At 50.1% G+C, this 12,577-nt stretch overlaps 2 protein-coding genes across 7 annotated transcripts in view; both read right to left on the bottom strand.

The window, feature by feature from the left end:
* The window catches only part of LOC133358351 (TPR-containing protein DDB_G0280363-like), a 45,477-nt gene that overhangs the window by 17,431 nt on the left and 15,469 nt on the right, over positions 1–12,577 (bottom strand). The window lies entirely within an intron of this gene.
* Positions 1–12,577, bottom strand: part of LOC133358273 (G protein-activated inward rectifier potassium channel 1-like) — a 77,193-nt gene that overhangs the window by 3,956 nt on the left and 60,660 nt on the right. The gene's annotated exons all lie outside the window — the stretch shown is intronic.

Raw genomic sequence — 12,577 nt, forward strand, 5'->3', positions numbered from 1 at the left:
AGGCGACGCGGGTGATTCTTTGTGCGAGTCTCACACGCTCTCTATTAGGGCGTCTGCACGAGCCTCTCTACGCACATCCATCACTCTCCCCGCGTCCCTTCACTCCCGTCCCTCTGCGTGCCCGTCTCGCTAACGGTACTGGGCCCTCCGCGCCCCCCCCACCACAAACAGTCTGTTAAAGGCTGTAGGGGCGGGAGGGGTGGATATGGGGTGGGAGGGGTAGAATCTTTGTCTTGGCGTGCGTGTGCGTGCGTGTGCGTGCGTGCGTGTGCGTGCACGTTTTAGGATTCCCAGCGTCCTGCCGGGCTGGGGGCCGCTGCGCGCTGCCCCGGGGCCATTATTATGGAGAGCAGGGCGGCCACCGCCCAACCCCCACCATCACCGCCGCCGCCGCCAAACACCAACACGAGGAGCGCCGCCGCCGCCACCGCCACTGCAGCCGCCGCCAATCGCGAGGCACGGCGGCAGCAGCAGCAGCAGCAGGAGGCTCGGGCTAACGAACACCATATGTGCCGCCCCCTCCCCCACACACTGCTGCTGCTGCTCCTGCTACTACCACCACCACCAATAACAACACGCGCACACAAACATGCAAGCGTGCGAACGTACGAACATACGGAACAGACTGTTGCGGCGTGCTGTCAGCAAGCAGCGGGCACCTATGAAGGCCGGCACGGCAAAACCGTGCCCGGCCGCCTTTGTCTCCCCGGTGCTGATGTTCATACAGTGCACCAGGTACTCCGAGTCAAGCTAGGGGAAGCCCAGGACCAGTTCAAAGATATATCCGCCACTGTTATTGCCTGCAAGCCGGAATTAAATGCGGGTCGCCGGGTTCATAGGGCAGCTCGCTAACCATCGGCGGGGCGACGTTGACACTCTGAAATCGCCGGGGTGACGTAATTGTAAGAACTTTGGCAGAAGAAATGACGACGATGATGAGAGAGAATTCCACAGTGAAGCAGAGCGAGGGAAAAAAGCCGAGATGACCTGCAGTGTGGCGAGTGGGTGGGTGAGTGAGTGAGCGAGTGGGTGGGTGGGTGAGTGAATGGGTGGGTAGGTGAGTGAGCGAGTGGGTGGATGAGTGAATGGGTGGGTAGGTGAGTGAGCGGGTGGGTGGATGAGTGAGTGAATTAATGGGTGAATACTTGAGTGGTAGAGAGTGCAAATGTGTGGGTGTGCGAGGTGTGTTGTTGTGACCTGCAGCGAGGTGGTGGAGATGAATCAGCCAGGTAGCGACCGAGTCCTCGATACGGGTGGGAGGAATCGACGAGCGGCAGAGTTCACGGCTGGTGGTCCTAGCAGCGGTCGTAGCATCATTATTACAACAAAGTTGGGAAAAGAAGAGAGTCCAAGAACTGACTTCCACCGCGCTGGGCCAGGCGTAAAACTACGCAACAGCTGAGCGGTTTGGCATAGGAGATGGAAGCGACGATGAGGTGCGGAGGCATCGTCAGCGTTGCGACAGCTGCCTCAACAAACCGAGGCCCCACTGCCCAGCCATGTGCCGTGCCGGATTCCATTTTGTGAGCGTGGAGAGGAGATGGGAGATGCTGGCCAGAGCGTGATTTGCATCTGAATGGAGGCGGTGGAGATCGGTGGGCGTGATGGGGGAAAGCCATGGGTGGCACCGCGCGGCCCTCCTCCTAATAACGCGGCTAGGAAAGTAAAAATAATAATTATTATTAGAAACGTTCCTTTGTGACTCTCCGGGTTTAATTTTGGCGGGCGTGCCCACGCCGCGCGTTGCTAGGCACGACGTCCGACGTTTCGGCCCGCGTGCTGGGCGCTTGTTAGGGGCAATCCCGAACACCGCCCCCCCCACCCCCCCAACCGACCGCCCAGCCACCCCAAACGCGCGGGGGATTTAAATCGGTGCCGCGGGGAGCGAAACGTCGGAAATGCGGCGGTGGCGGCGGATGGCGAACGGCCGGGAAACCGCGTCAGCGGAGATCTACAAAGGGCCCTTTGTGCACACCCCCCCGCCCCCGGGGAAAGTCTCGACAGAGGCTCGAGGCTCGTTGTCAAGAGGGTGCTGCTCCCGGGGGCAGCGGTGTCAAAACGTCAACGCAGAAGTGCCGGAGAGAGAAAGCCCATTCCTCGCGGAGTACGCGTTCACCAGCACTCACTCGCTCGCAAAGATTCTCCAAGTGGCTCTTCCTAATAACGACATGGCGATTGTGTAGTAATAACGATGATCATGATTATAATTTATGGACTTTTTTCAATCCACTGCCGGAGGAGGGCCTCCCTCCCACGCCGTTGCGTCCATACTTCCCCATGCCAGTCATCGCAGGTCGGTGAATGCGGTGCCAAGGATCAGCTTCAATATCGCTCGCCACTGACGTTATCCGTGTCGGTAACGACGATTAGTTTGTCGTGCAAACTACCGCACCGCTACACCACAAAGACCCCCCCCCCCCGTATAGCCTCCACAGGCTGTAGGGTCAAGTGCTGTTAAGCGAGCGTCTTTTAAGGCTGGCACGGCACACGAGGGGAGGTTGGAGCAGTCAGCACCACGCCCGGCCGTCTTTGTCTCCCCAGTGCTGATGTTTGCACACCACATTCGGTATACTTATTCAAGGCGTGCTAACCGCTTAACTACCGATCCCCACAAAAACACACGCACATGCAAACACACAAGCGTAAACACACAAGCGTAAGCACGTGCTAAACACAGAGGCGCTCTCAGATATGGACACAAAAACAAGACAAAGATCCCCTGTACAGCCTTAACAGACCTTTGCGGAAAGTGCTGCGAGCGAGCACGTGAAGACTGACACGGCACACGAGGGGGGCGGGTGGCCAGCACCACGCCTTTGTCTCCCCAGTGGCGATGTTTTTACACACCACACCAGGTACTCATTTGAGGCCGAGTCGACCTAGGCGAGGCCCAGGACCAGTCCAGATAATCGTCACTGGGTGTTTAGCCATAAGCGGTAAATCAAACTCGGGTCACCAGGTTCTTAGCGTGGCGCGCTAGCCACGACACTGCCGCTCCCCACACATTTTTGGATACACGCTCAGATGACGAGGACAAAGATCCCCCCCCCCCCCCCCCCCCGCGTAGCTCACAACACTCTTGGGGCACGTCCTATTTGGCAAGCGCCTACGAAGGGCCGGTGAGGCACACGAGCTAGTGCCGGCGGGCCAGTACCACGCGGGTCGACTGTGTCTACACAGCGCTGACGCTTGCACACTGCACCAGGTACTCACTTCGGCCTGAGTCGATCTACTGGAGGCCAAGGACCCATTTCAATGTCACTATTTAGGCACCGACGTCGGCCGTGGCAGGTAACTGAACCCAGGTCATCGGGGGTTCGTAGCGCCGCGCGCTAACAACTGCGCCACTGCTCCCCGCGCAGGCATGAACACACACGCGCACGTTGACACACGGACAAGCTAACACGTACGCTCGCGCGCACACATGCTGTTGATAAAAATGCGTGCTCACAAAAACTTAATGGGTGAATGGGAAGAGGAGGAGGAGGTTAGTGGTGGAGGAGGAGGAGGGAGGAGTAGTAAGAGGGGCAAGAGCGAGGAGGGAGGAGAGGAGGAGGAACCACTCCATTGTATATCCCAATTGAGTAATTTGCAGGTCATCTTTATAGCTTTAGGAACTTTTGGCCAATACCCGTTACAATCGGTGTGCGTTTCTGAACCAGTCCTGGGCCTCCCCTAGCTCGACTCAGCCTCAATTAAGTACCCGGTGAAGTGTGCAAACATCGCTACTAGGGAGACAAAGGCGGCCGGGCGTGGTGCTGGCCACCCACCCCCTTGTGTGCTGCGGCGGCGTTCATAGGTGCTGCTCGCTAACAGGGCTCGCCCATACAGTCTACAGTCTCCACACAGAGAGGTGCCCGTGTCGGGAATCCAACCCAGGAACTTGTTGCTGCGAGGCGCAAGCGACCTCCATGGGCACAAGCAGCCGGCAGTCTTATGGACGGAGAGCGAGAGAGAGCCAACGAGAAGAAGGAGAGAGCCAACGAGAAGAAGGAGAGAGCCAACGAGAAGAAGGAGAGAGAACGAGAGAGAGCGCGAGAGAGTGAGAGAAAGCAAGAAAGAACGCGAGAGAACGCGAGATGCGTGAGAGAGCGTGAGAGAGTGAGAGCGAGGGAGAGAGAGCGAGAGAGAGAGAACGAGAGTGCGAGAGAGTGGGAGAGAGAGGGAGAGAGCGGGAGAGAGAGCGCGATATGCGTGAGAGAACGAGAGAACGGGAGAGAACGGGAGAGCGGGACAGAGCGAGGGAGAGAGCGAGGGAGAGAGCGAGGGAGAGAGCGGGAGAGAGCGCGAGATGCGTGAGAGAGCGAGAGAGAGCGAGAGAGAGCGGGAGAGAGAGCGAGAGAGAGAACCTCGATGGGATTCGTGTTCTCGGAGGGAGAGGGGCGGCCCAGCGAGGCCTTGCGAGCGAGAGAAATGTTAATCCTGCGAGTGGCTTAAAACTGCGGCGACCCCAAAAAAAGGGGCTTTGTTGCGGCGATTGTGGAAGTTGGTAACCCCCATGTCATTCGAGCAAATATATTTTTTTTATTCCTCAATGGTCGAACGCCGACAGACTAATGCGTTTTTTGTCCGGCAGCAATTTGAGCTCTGTGATGAAGGGCCCGTTGCCCGAAACGTCGCACGCTATCGCACTTTTCCTTTAGAAGGCTGCACACGGTATCATTGCCCGAACACGTCGAGTTGTCGTTGTTTGTACTCGTGCACCACTGCCAATGCAGCAGCAGATTAGGCTTGTCAGAGGACTTTGTGATAGTTTTTCTGGTTTCATGAGGGAGAGAGACACAGCAATTGACTACGTAGGCTCATTTGCACGTGTTGGGTAACTCGCGTGACACGGAGACACATGCAATGTCCGAGTCACACGCGCAGCTACAAAGACTCGTGCACACACAGTCGCACACAGACACGATCAGATGCAGACAAACATGTGCACACAAGATCAGAGTGAGACACACACACGCGCATGCCTTTAATAGACTGTTGGGGCAAGTGGTGTTCGTTACTGCCTATGAAGGCTGGCATGGCGTATGCGGGGGTGAGCGGCCAGGAACATGTCTGACCCCCTTTGTCTCCCCAGTGCCGATGTGTACACACTGCACCGGGGACTCAATATTGGCCGAATGAACCTGGGGGTGGGGGGGGGGAGAAGCTCTGGGCCGGTTCAAACATCTGCCACCGTTATCGGTCGTGAACGGGAATGGAACTCGGGTTTGTCGCACGGCGCGCTAACCACTGCGCCGCCGCTCCCCATACACTGTACCGCACGCGCACAAAACGACTTGTGCACGACACACGCGGTTAAAACCCCCGAGGAGTTATTTTTAGTTTGGCAACTGTGTCATCGCACAAGACACGAGCGCCCGCGCCAACAAAGGCGGGCGGCAGCGTGGACTCGGCAGCCTCCAGAAGCCCTGACCAGGTCATTAGCAATCAAATCACGGCCTGGTCCAGGGCGAACCGTTACAGGAGGGGCGGGGGGGGCGAGTGGGCGGTGGTAGCAAGCACCCGCTCGCACACAAAAAAACCAGATGGCGAAAATGTTGATAAACAAACCGCTGCGGACGCACGCGGCAACGGTTCCCGGTCAAGCGCAGGCGACACAAAGAGGGAGATTCTCCCTCAGATCCAGCACTCATTCTCACTTCAGTCAATCGCTCGCTCGCTGGCGGTCAGCCCCCTCCGCACCACCCTTCTATTGCCGCCACGGCCGCCGTTGCTGTTCCCGTCAACTTCAACCAGTTGATTCCTCCGCCCGTTTTGAGGACTCCGTCTATCTACCAGACACGGACTGCCCCCGCCCCCCCCCCCCCCCGTCTAATCCACTGCCACCAACCACCACCACACACGGTGTTCAACCACCACCACATTGCTCGTAACAGCCCTCACTCACAAAGATCCCCCATTTGGCCTTAGCAGACTGTAGGGGCAAGTGCTGTTAGCGAGCACCTATGAAGGCCGACACGGCATACGAGGGGGTGGGTGGCCAACACCACGCCCGGCCGCCTTTGTCTCCCCAGTGACGATGTTTACACATCGCACCAGGTACTCATTTGAGGCTGAGTCGACCTAGGGGAGGCCCGGGACCGGTTAAGATAATCGTCACTGGTGTTGGCCGTGAGCGGGAATCGAACCCGGGTCGCCAGGTTCATAGCGCAGCGCGCTAACCGCTACACCACCGCTCCCCTTACTCACTCATCCACTCACTCACTCACACACTCACTCACTGACCCACTCACTCAGTGACCCACTCACTCGTCCACTAAAGTAGTCCTTGGGCCAGACCAGAAAACTTCAATGGTGCCATTTAATTTGTTACACCAACAAAAGTAAAATAATACACGATAACCTTACCAAATGAGCAGCTGTTTCAGGTTTCTCGCAGGAAACCTGTTTTTGCACCTATCACAATCACGCCTATTTGCCCGGACATTACAAATAAAACATTACATTATTTACAAAATGGATGTTTGTCCCCAAGGCATGTATTTCATACATATTCTTGCATTTATTCCCGCTTGTTCCTCAATTTCAGTGACTTAGTGAAGTCTGGAAAAAATTGGCGCTGTCTGTTTCACTTCTGTTTCCAGCGGCTTGTTTGCCCATGATCATTTACTGGCACGTGAGGCAAGTACTGGTGGTTCTGTATTATTTCTGTTCAGTAAAGATATCTAAAGTGGTAACTTTACCCTCAGATTATTAGTTAAGGCCAGGTACTACAGGGAAAAAAAATATTTTTGTTCAGTTGGTCAATTTAGATTTTTTTTTTATATTTTGCTTCTATAAATTGTAAACTTTCAAAACATGCACACAATTGACTTAAAGCTTTCGTGACTGCAGGAATTCATATTCTTTGGGTCTTTCGGTAAAGCCACGTAGATAGAAAAAAATAACAAAAATCAAAATGACGACGTGTCGATCGCAACACAAGCAATCGTATTTTTTTTTCACCCGAGGACGATTGCTTGTGTTGAAATCGAATCGTCGTGATTTAGATTTTTGTTATTTTTCTCTATCTACGTGGCTTTACCGAAAGACCCAAATAATATGTAGACAATTATTGCCCGTAACTTTGCTCTTGGTAATAATTGATGATTAAAATCGCAAAAACTAACTATTTATATTTTATACAAAGTTCGTTTTCAAGATTTTACACAAACTTCACCAAGTAAACAAAGCCTTAAATGAGCGTTTTTTTGCATCTTTCATCGCAATTTGTCTCCGCGTTTAAGAAATAACCGAGTCGAATTGCATATCATTGAAACGCTTATTCTCTGGAGCAGATTCCTAGTTTAGTCACAAATGGCTATTTACTTTGCCGTCATGGCAATACGAGGGAGAACACAAGCAAAACTCTCAAATCTCATTGCTACGAGCATCACAATGCCAGAACTGGCATTGCGATGTTCTCAAAATGACATTTTGCATGCCGAGTTTGACAACTCATGTTTCTTAATAGGTAAAGCCACATATCTTCTTGGTTCTTTCGGTAAAGTCACGTAGAAGGAAAATAATAAAATAAAACATAAAATAATTCTCACGACGTTTCGGCCACAACGCAAGCAGCCATCTTCAGGTGGAGAACAGGTCTGTCGAGAAGTCAGACTCTGCCTTCTCGACAGACCTGTTCTCCACCTGAAGTTTGTGTGAGAATTATTTAATGTTTTATTTTTATTATTTTATTATTTTCCTTCTACGTGACTTTACCGAAAGAACCAAGAAGATGAATCCCTGCAGTCACGAAAGCTTTAAATCGAAAAATAAAGCCACATAATTCTACATACTGCTTCCTACTTGGAACAGCTAGAAATGTTCAGAGGGATTTTTTTTACATCTTTTGTCATATTCATTTTACGTGGTATTATATCTAAAAAGTGTATTTAACATAATTAACTGAAAGAACAATATTTGCCTCTGTAGATTACCAACCAATTAGTTATTGATAACATTAAACCAAACCAAAAAGTTCTGATTTCATCTACTAAGTCAATATTGTGTTTTACGTAATATGCAAATTGGTGCATATTTAATGAGATGACACACAATATGCATCAATGAATGGGGAGGAAAGTCACAATACAAAAAAATCTTATATTGTTGTGTATATTCATCTGGTAATTGTTTCATTCTGATAAAAGGACAGGAATTTTTTTTTGCCTATTCACCTGTAGTACCTCCCCTGAATTTAGTTAAGATTAGTTAAGATGAATTTTACCCTTTATCAATGTTAGTTTTGCTTTTGGGTTGTAAACTCTCCGTTGCCCTCAATGTGTAACCAAAGTACCGTAAAACCTTGGATTGCGAGTAATTTGGTCTGCGAGTGTTCTGCAAGACGATAATTTTTTTAAAATAAATATTTATTTGATAAACGAGCGAGGTCTTGCAATACGAGCAGTACGTGTATACGCTTTGTCTGCAGAGCGTCACGTGATCACAACTGATATACGAGTGCTTTGATATACGAGTGCTTTGGATTACAAACACGTTTCCGGAACGAATTATGCTCGCAATCCAAGGTTTTACTGTACTGACAGATTAATTCAAGTTTTGCATCAAAGTAATGATGATTTCTGATTGTACTGCATGGTGAACAAGCAAGGAAAAACCCACTACCAAAGCGACCATGGTTGGAGTGCATCATCCACTGCTCTGATTACACACATAAGCTGGTGTCACAACAAAGTGTTGGAGAACTCTGCTCAGGGCAGCTCAGATACGAAATCATGCACCAGTTTCGGAACTGGCAGAAGACATTCCTGAGGAACAGATTCCAGAAATCTACTACCACAGAAAGTGTCACATCATTTTCTCTATGAAGAAAGTTCCTGATGGCATCCTTGCAAAAGAAAAGCAAAGTGCCAGTCAGTGGCTCTGCTGAAGAGAAATAATCTAAGAGGACGGCTCGACATGCCCCAAGTGCGTCTACTACTTATGACGCAGAGTGCATATTTTGTCAGAAAAGCGACAAATATGCCAAGGGAAAGAACACGAGAGAAGTGCTGGTACAGTGTCGAGAACTGCAAGCTGATGCAAAGATCAGGAGTGCAGCCACGAATAAAACGGACAGCAGAATTCTTACTCAGAATTCTTGCCATTGTGAGTAGAGACCTTGGAGCAGCTGAAGGGCACTACCACAGGTCATGCTATAGACTGTACCCCAAAGAGGAGGTTTCCAAAGAAGAGGTTGCCTAGCAGTGAAGATAATAATGCTGCAGCCCAGTACGAAGCTGCTGTGAATCAGTCATACAATGAGCTGTTCCTCTTCATCAGGATGGAGCGTTTTGGCAATCCTCAAGTGATGACAATGACTGATCTCACTTCTAGACTGGTTTTATCAATGAACTCCCTCAGCATTGTCCGAGTCAAGGATTCAACCAAAAAGCACAGAAGGCGAAAGCCGGAGAGTGCGTTTGCTGGAGCCTTGCACATCTTCCCTGACGGGAAAAGAAAACTCCTCCTCTATCCAGATAACCTGCCCATGAGGGAACTTACCAAATAAAATCAGTCTCTCAAAAGTGGCGGTGCTCAAGATGTCATTAGCCAAAGCAGCCATCAAATTGAGAGAGGACATCAAAAGCACAGGATGTAGTTCTGAAGGCAGATAGAAACCTGTTCAGCCACATGATCCTGAAAGCAGGAAGGTGAATATGAAGGATGTGCTTGCCCACCCACTTGGCCCACTGCCATGGGCACTGGCAAATGCTGATGGGTCCCTACGAAAAACAAACAAGGCTGCACTTGCCAGAGAGCTTGAAAAGAATGCGTCTCCTGCAGAAGACATCCCAACCCCATCTAGTTCCATCATTGATGGGATGAGCCTGGTCCAAACAATGAATGGCAACAACAAAACCTTTGCACAGGTGGCAGTCAGCCTTGACCCAGGTCCTCCACGAGGGGGCACAGAGTGAGAGGATTGATGTTGTTTTTGATGTCTACCGACAGACTTCGTTCAAAAGATGCTGAACGACTGAACCGGGGTGCAGACACCACTCCAGTACAAAAACCTCGCAGGGGGACACCACGTCCAGCAGTGGAGAAGATTCCTGTGCAGTCCCTCCAACAAGACCAGTCTCATCAAGTTCCTGGTGGAAGAGTGGAAACTCCCACGATACAGAGAGATTCTGCATGGTAAGGTGTTGCACATGAAATGTGAGGAAACTTGCTACAAGTTGACAGAAGATGAGTGTGAGGAAGTAGCAGAGCTGCACTACACGCATGAAGAAGCTGACTCACGTCTGCTCCTGCATGCATTGCATGCAGCAAATGTGGGTTCAAAGGCAGTTATCATCACAGCTGAGAAGACTGATGTCATGGTGCTTGTCTTGGCTTCCAGAAGGACATCACCTGTCCCATCTACCAGAAGTGTGGGACACAGAACCGCGCGCGGTTTGTCGATATCACCAAACTAGCAAGGTCACTTGGAGACAGCATCATCTGTGACAGCCTAATTGGCTGACACGCCTTCTTCACAGGCTGCGACACTGTCAGTGCATTCGCCGGTCGAGGGAAGCTGATCGCCCTGAAGATGGTGAGAAAGGACACTTCCTGCCAAGAGACTTTTAGTCGACTGGGGCAGTCATGGAATGTGAGTGATGAGCTGTTCCAGACAATTGAGCAGTTCACCTGCCTCATGTACGTTGCTAACAGCAGCACTGGCGAGGTGAACCAACTGCGCTACCAGCCCTTCTGCACCAAAAGGGGAGAAGTCGAGTCCAGCCAGCTGCCACCATGTAGAGACTGCCTCTTCATGCATGTTCAACGAGCCAACTATCAGGCAGCAATCTGGAGGTGCTGTCTGCAGGCTAACCCTGTGGTGCCAAGCTCTACTTGAGTATGGATGGACAGACGATGATGGCAAGCCGGCCATTTACTGGGTGCGCTACCCCACCTGCACCAGATGTGGTCTTGGAACTGCTCGCATGCAAGTGTCAAGCTGCACGTGCCTGTCAAACGGGCTGACATGCACAGACTGTGCAAGTTAGAGACCTGCAGTCACCAAAAACTGCAGGGTGATCCAGAACCTGACTTTGAACTTGGGGAGTCAGATGACGAGTAGTCTGATGAGTGACACAGGGTGGTGATTCTGATGGTATTACTGTGGTGGTAGTAGTGTACATTGATGCAGTGTGGTGATTCTGGACTTGGTTACCCTTGTTAACACCATCTAAGTACACCCAGAGCTTGATAACAATAATGTAACCTCCTTCACATATACCCATCACTAACAATATATATGGGATTACATGTTTCATTGACTAAGTATATGCGAATGTCAATGTTTATACTATTCAAGTAGTTCCTTACCTCACTGTGGTATTCCTTATCATCCGGTGTTTTCATTGTGTATTTAAACCAATAAATACCAGTTTGTGACCTAACTGGTTTTGGTCTAGGTAGTTTTTCAGTAATAATGCCCATCTCAATGTTCCGTACGCCTGTCATAGGGTATGGGTATAAAAGTCATGGTAACTACAACTAAGTTGCCACTCCGCAAAGGTTATCATATCAGAATATGTCCCACACACGTGAAGGATTACAAAAATCATTAGTAGACGTTCCCACCTCAGTTGGTATCGTTTCTTTTCTATAATGTGCATCAACAGTGACTTGCGCACAAACACGTCAACGTCGACGCCCACGAGCACCTCGTGCCCTCTTTTAGCCGCCCCTCCTGATATGTTCCATTCATTGGCTACCACATTCTGATAAGCTCCTCCCCCCTCTCCTCCCCCTTAACTTGTATTTAAGAGCTTGCATCTTGAATCCCTGCCTCACTTGATGCAGCAAATCTGGCTGTGACGGTCCCACCTGATGACGGAGACTTGTGTTGCCTCCTTCTCTACAGACCTGTTCTCCACCTGAAGACGGCTGCTTGCGTTGTGGCCGAAACGTCGTGAGAATAATTTTATTATGTTTTATTTTTATTCTTTTATTATTTTCCTTCTATGTGACTTTACCGAAAGAACCAAGAAGAAGAAGGTGATTTTATTATTTTATTTTTAAATCCTTTATATTAAGTTCGCTTGCTTGCTTGCTTGCTTACGACGGTCGTTTTTTAACACACTTCCCGTGATCCAATCGAGCTGACATTTTCCACGCAGACTCGTTGTGCGTGACAATTAATTTTCGTGAAAAATTTTTTGCAAAATTTGACACTGTTTAGGGAAATTTTTTTAAATATTTAATTACCAATTGCTTAATGCTGGCAGACAATCATCTGACCCATAGGTGGCAGCCATCTCAAGCCAGAGGACGAGAGGACTCTAGCCGCCACGCATATAAAGGATTTATAGTGAAAAACTTTGTTTTCACGGGTTAATTTTTTATTAATTTCATTTTTTACCTACGTGACTTTACCGAAAGAACTAAGAGTATGAATCCTTGCAGTCACGAAAGCTTCAAATCTAGAACCAATAAGTGACTTGTTTTGGTCTGGGCCCATGGACTAAAGCAAAAAGTCGCTCGCTCAAGTAACGTTGTTTAGCAGCGCTGCTGTAATCTAGACAACGCCTTCCGAGTTGAATGTTCGTTGTTGTTCCCATGCTTGAGGCGCCATCGCCAACAGCCGCCGTGAGTCCCG

This window comes from Lethenteron reissneri, chromosome 61, assembly GCF_015708825.2.
Source record: "Lethenteron reissneri isolate LAM-NWPU_2019-01 chromosome 61, ASM1570882v1, whole genome shotgun sequence".
Classification (NCBI taxonomy): Eukaryota; Metazoa; Chordata; class Hyperoartia; order Petromyzontiformes; family Petromyzontidae; genus Lethenteron; species Lethenteron reissneri.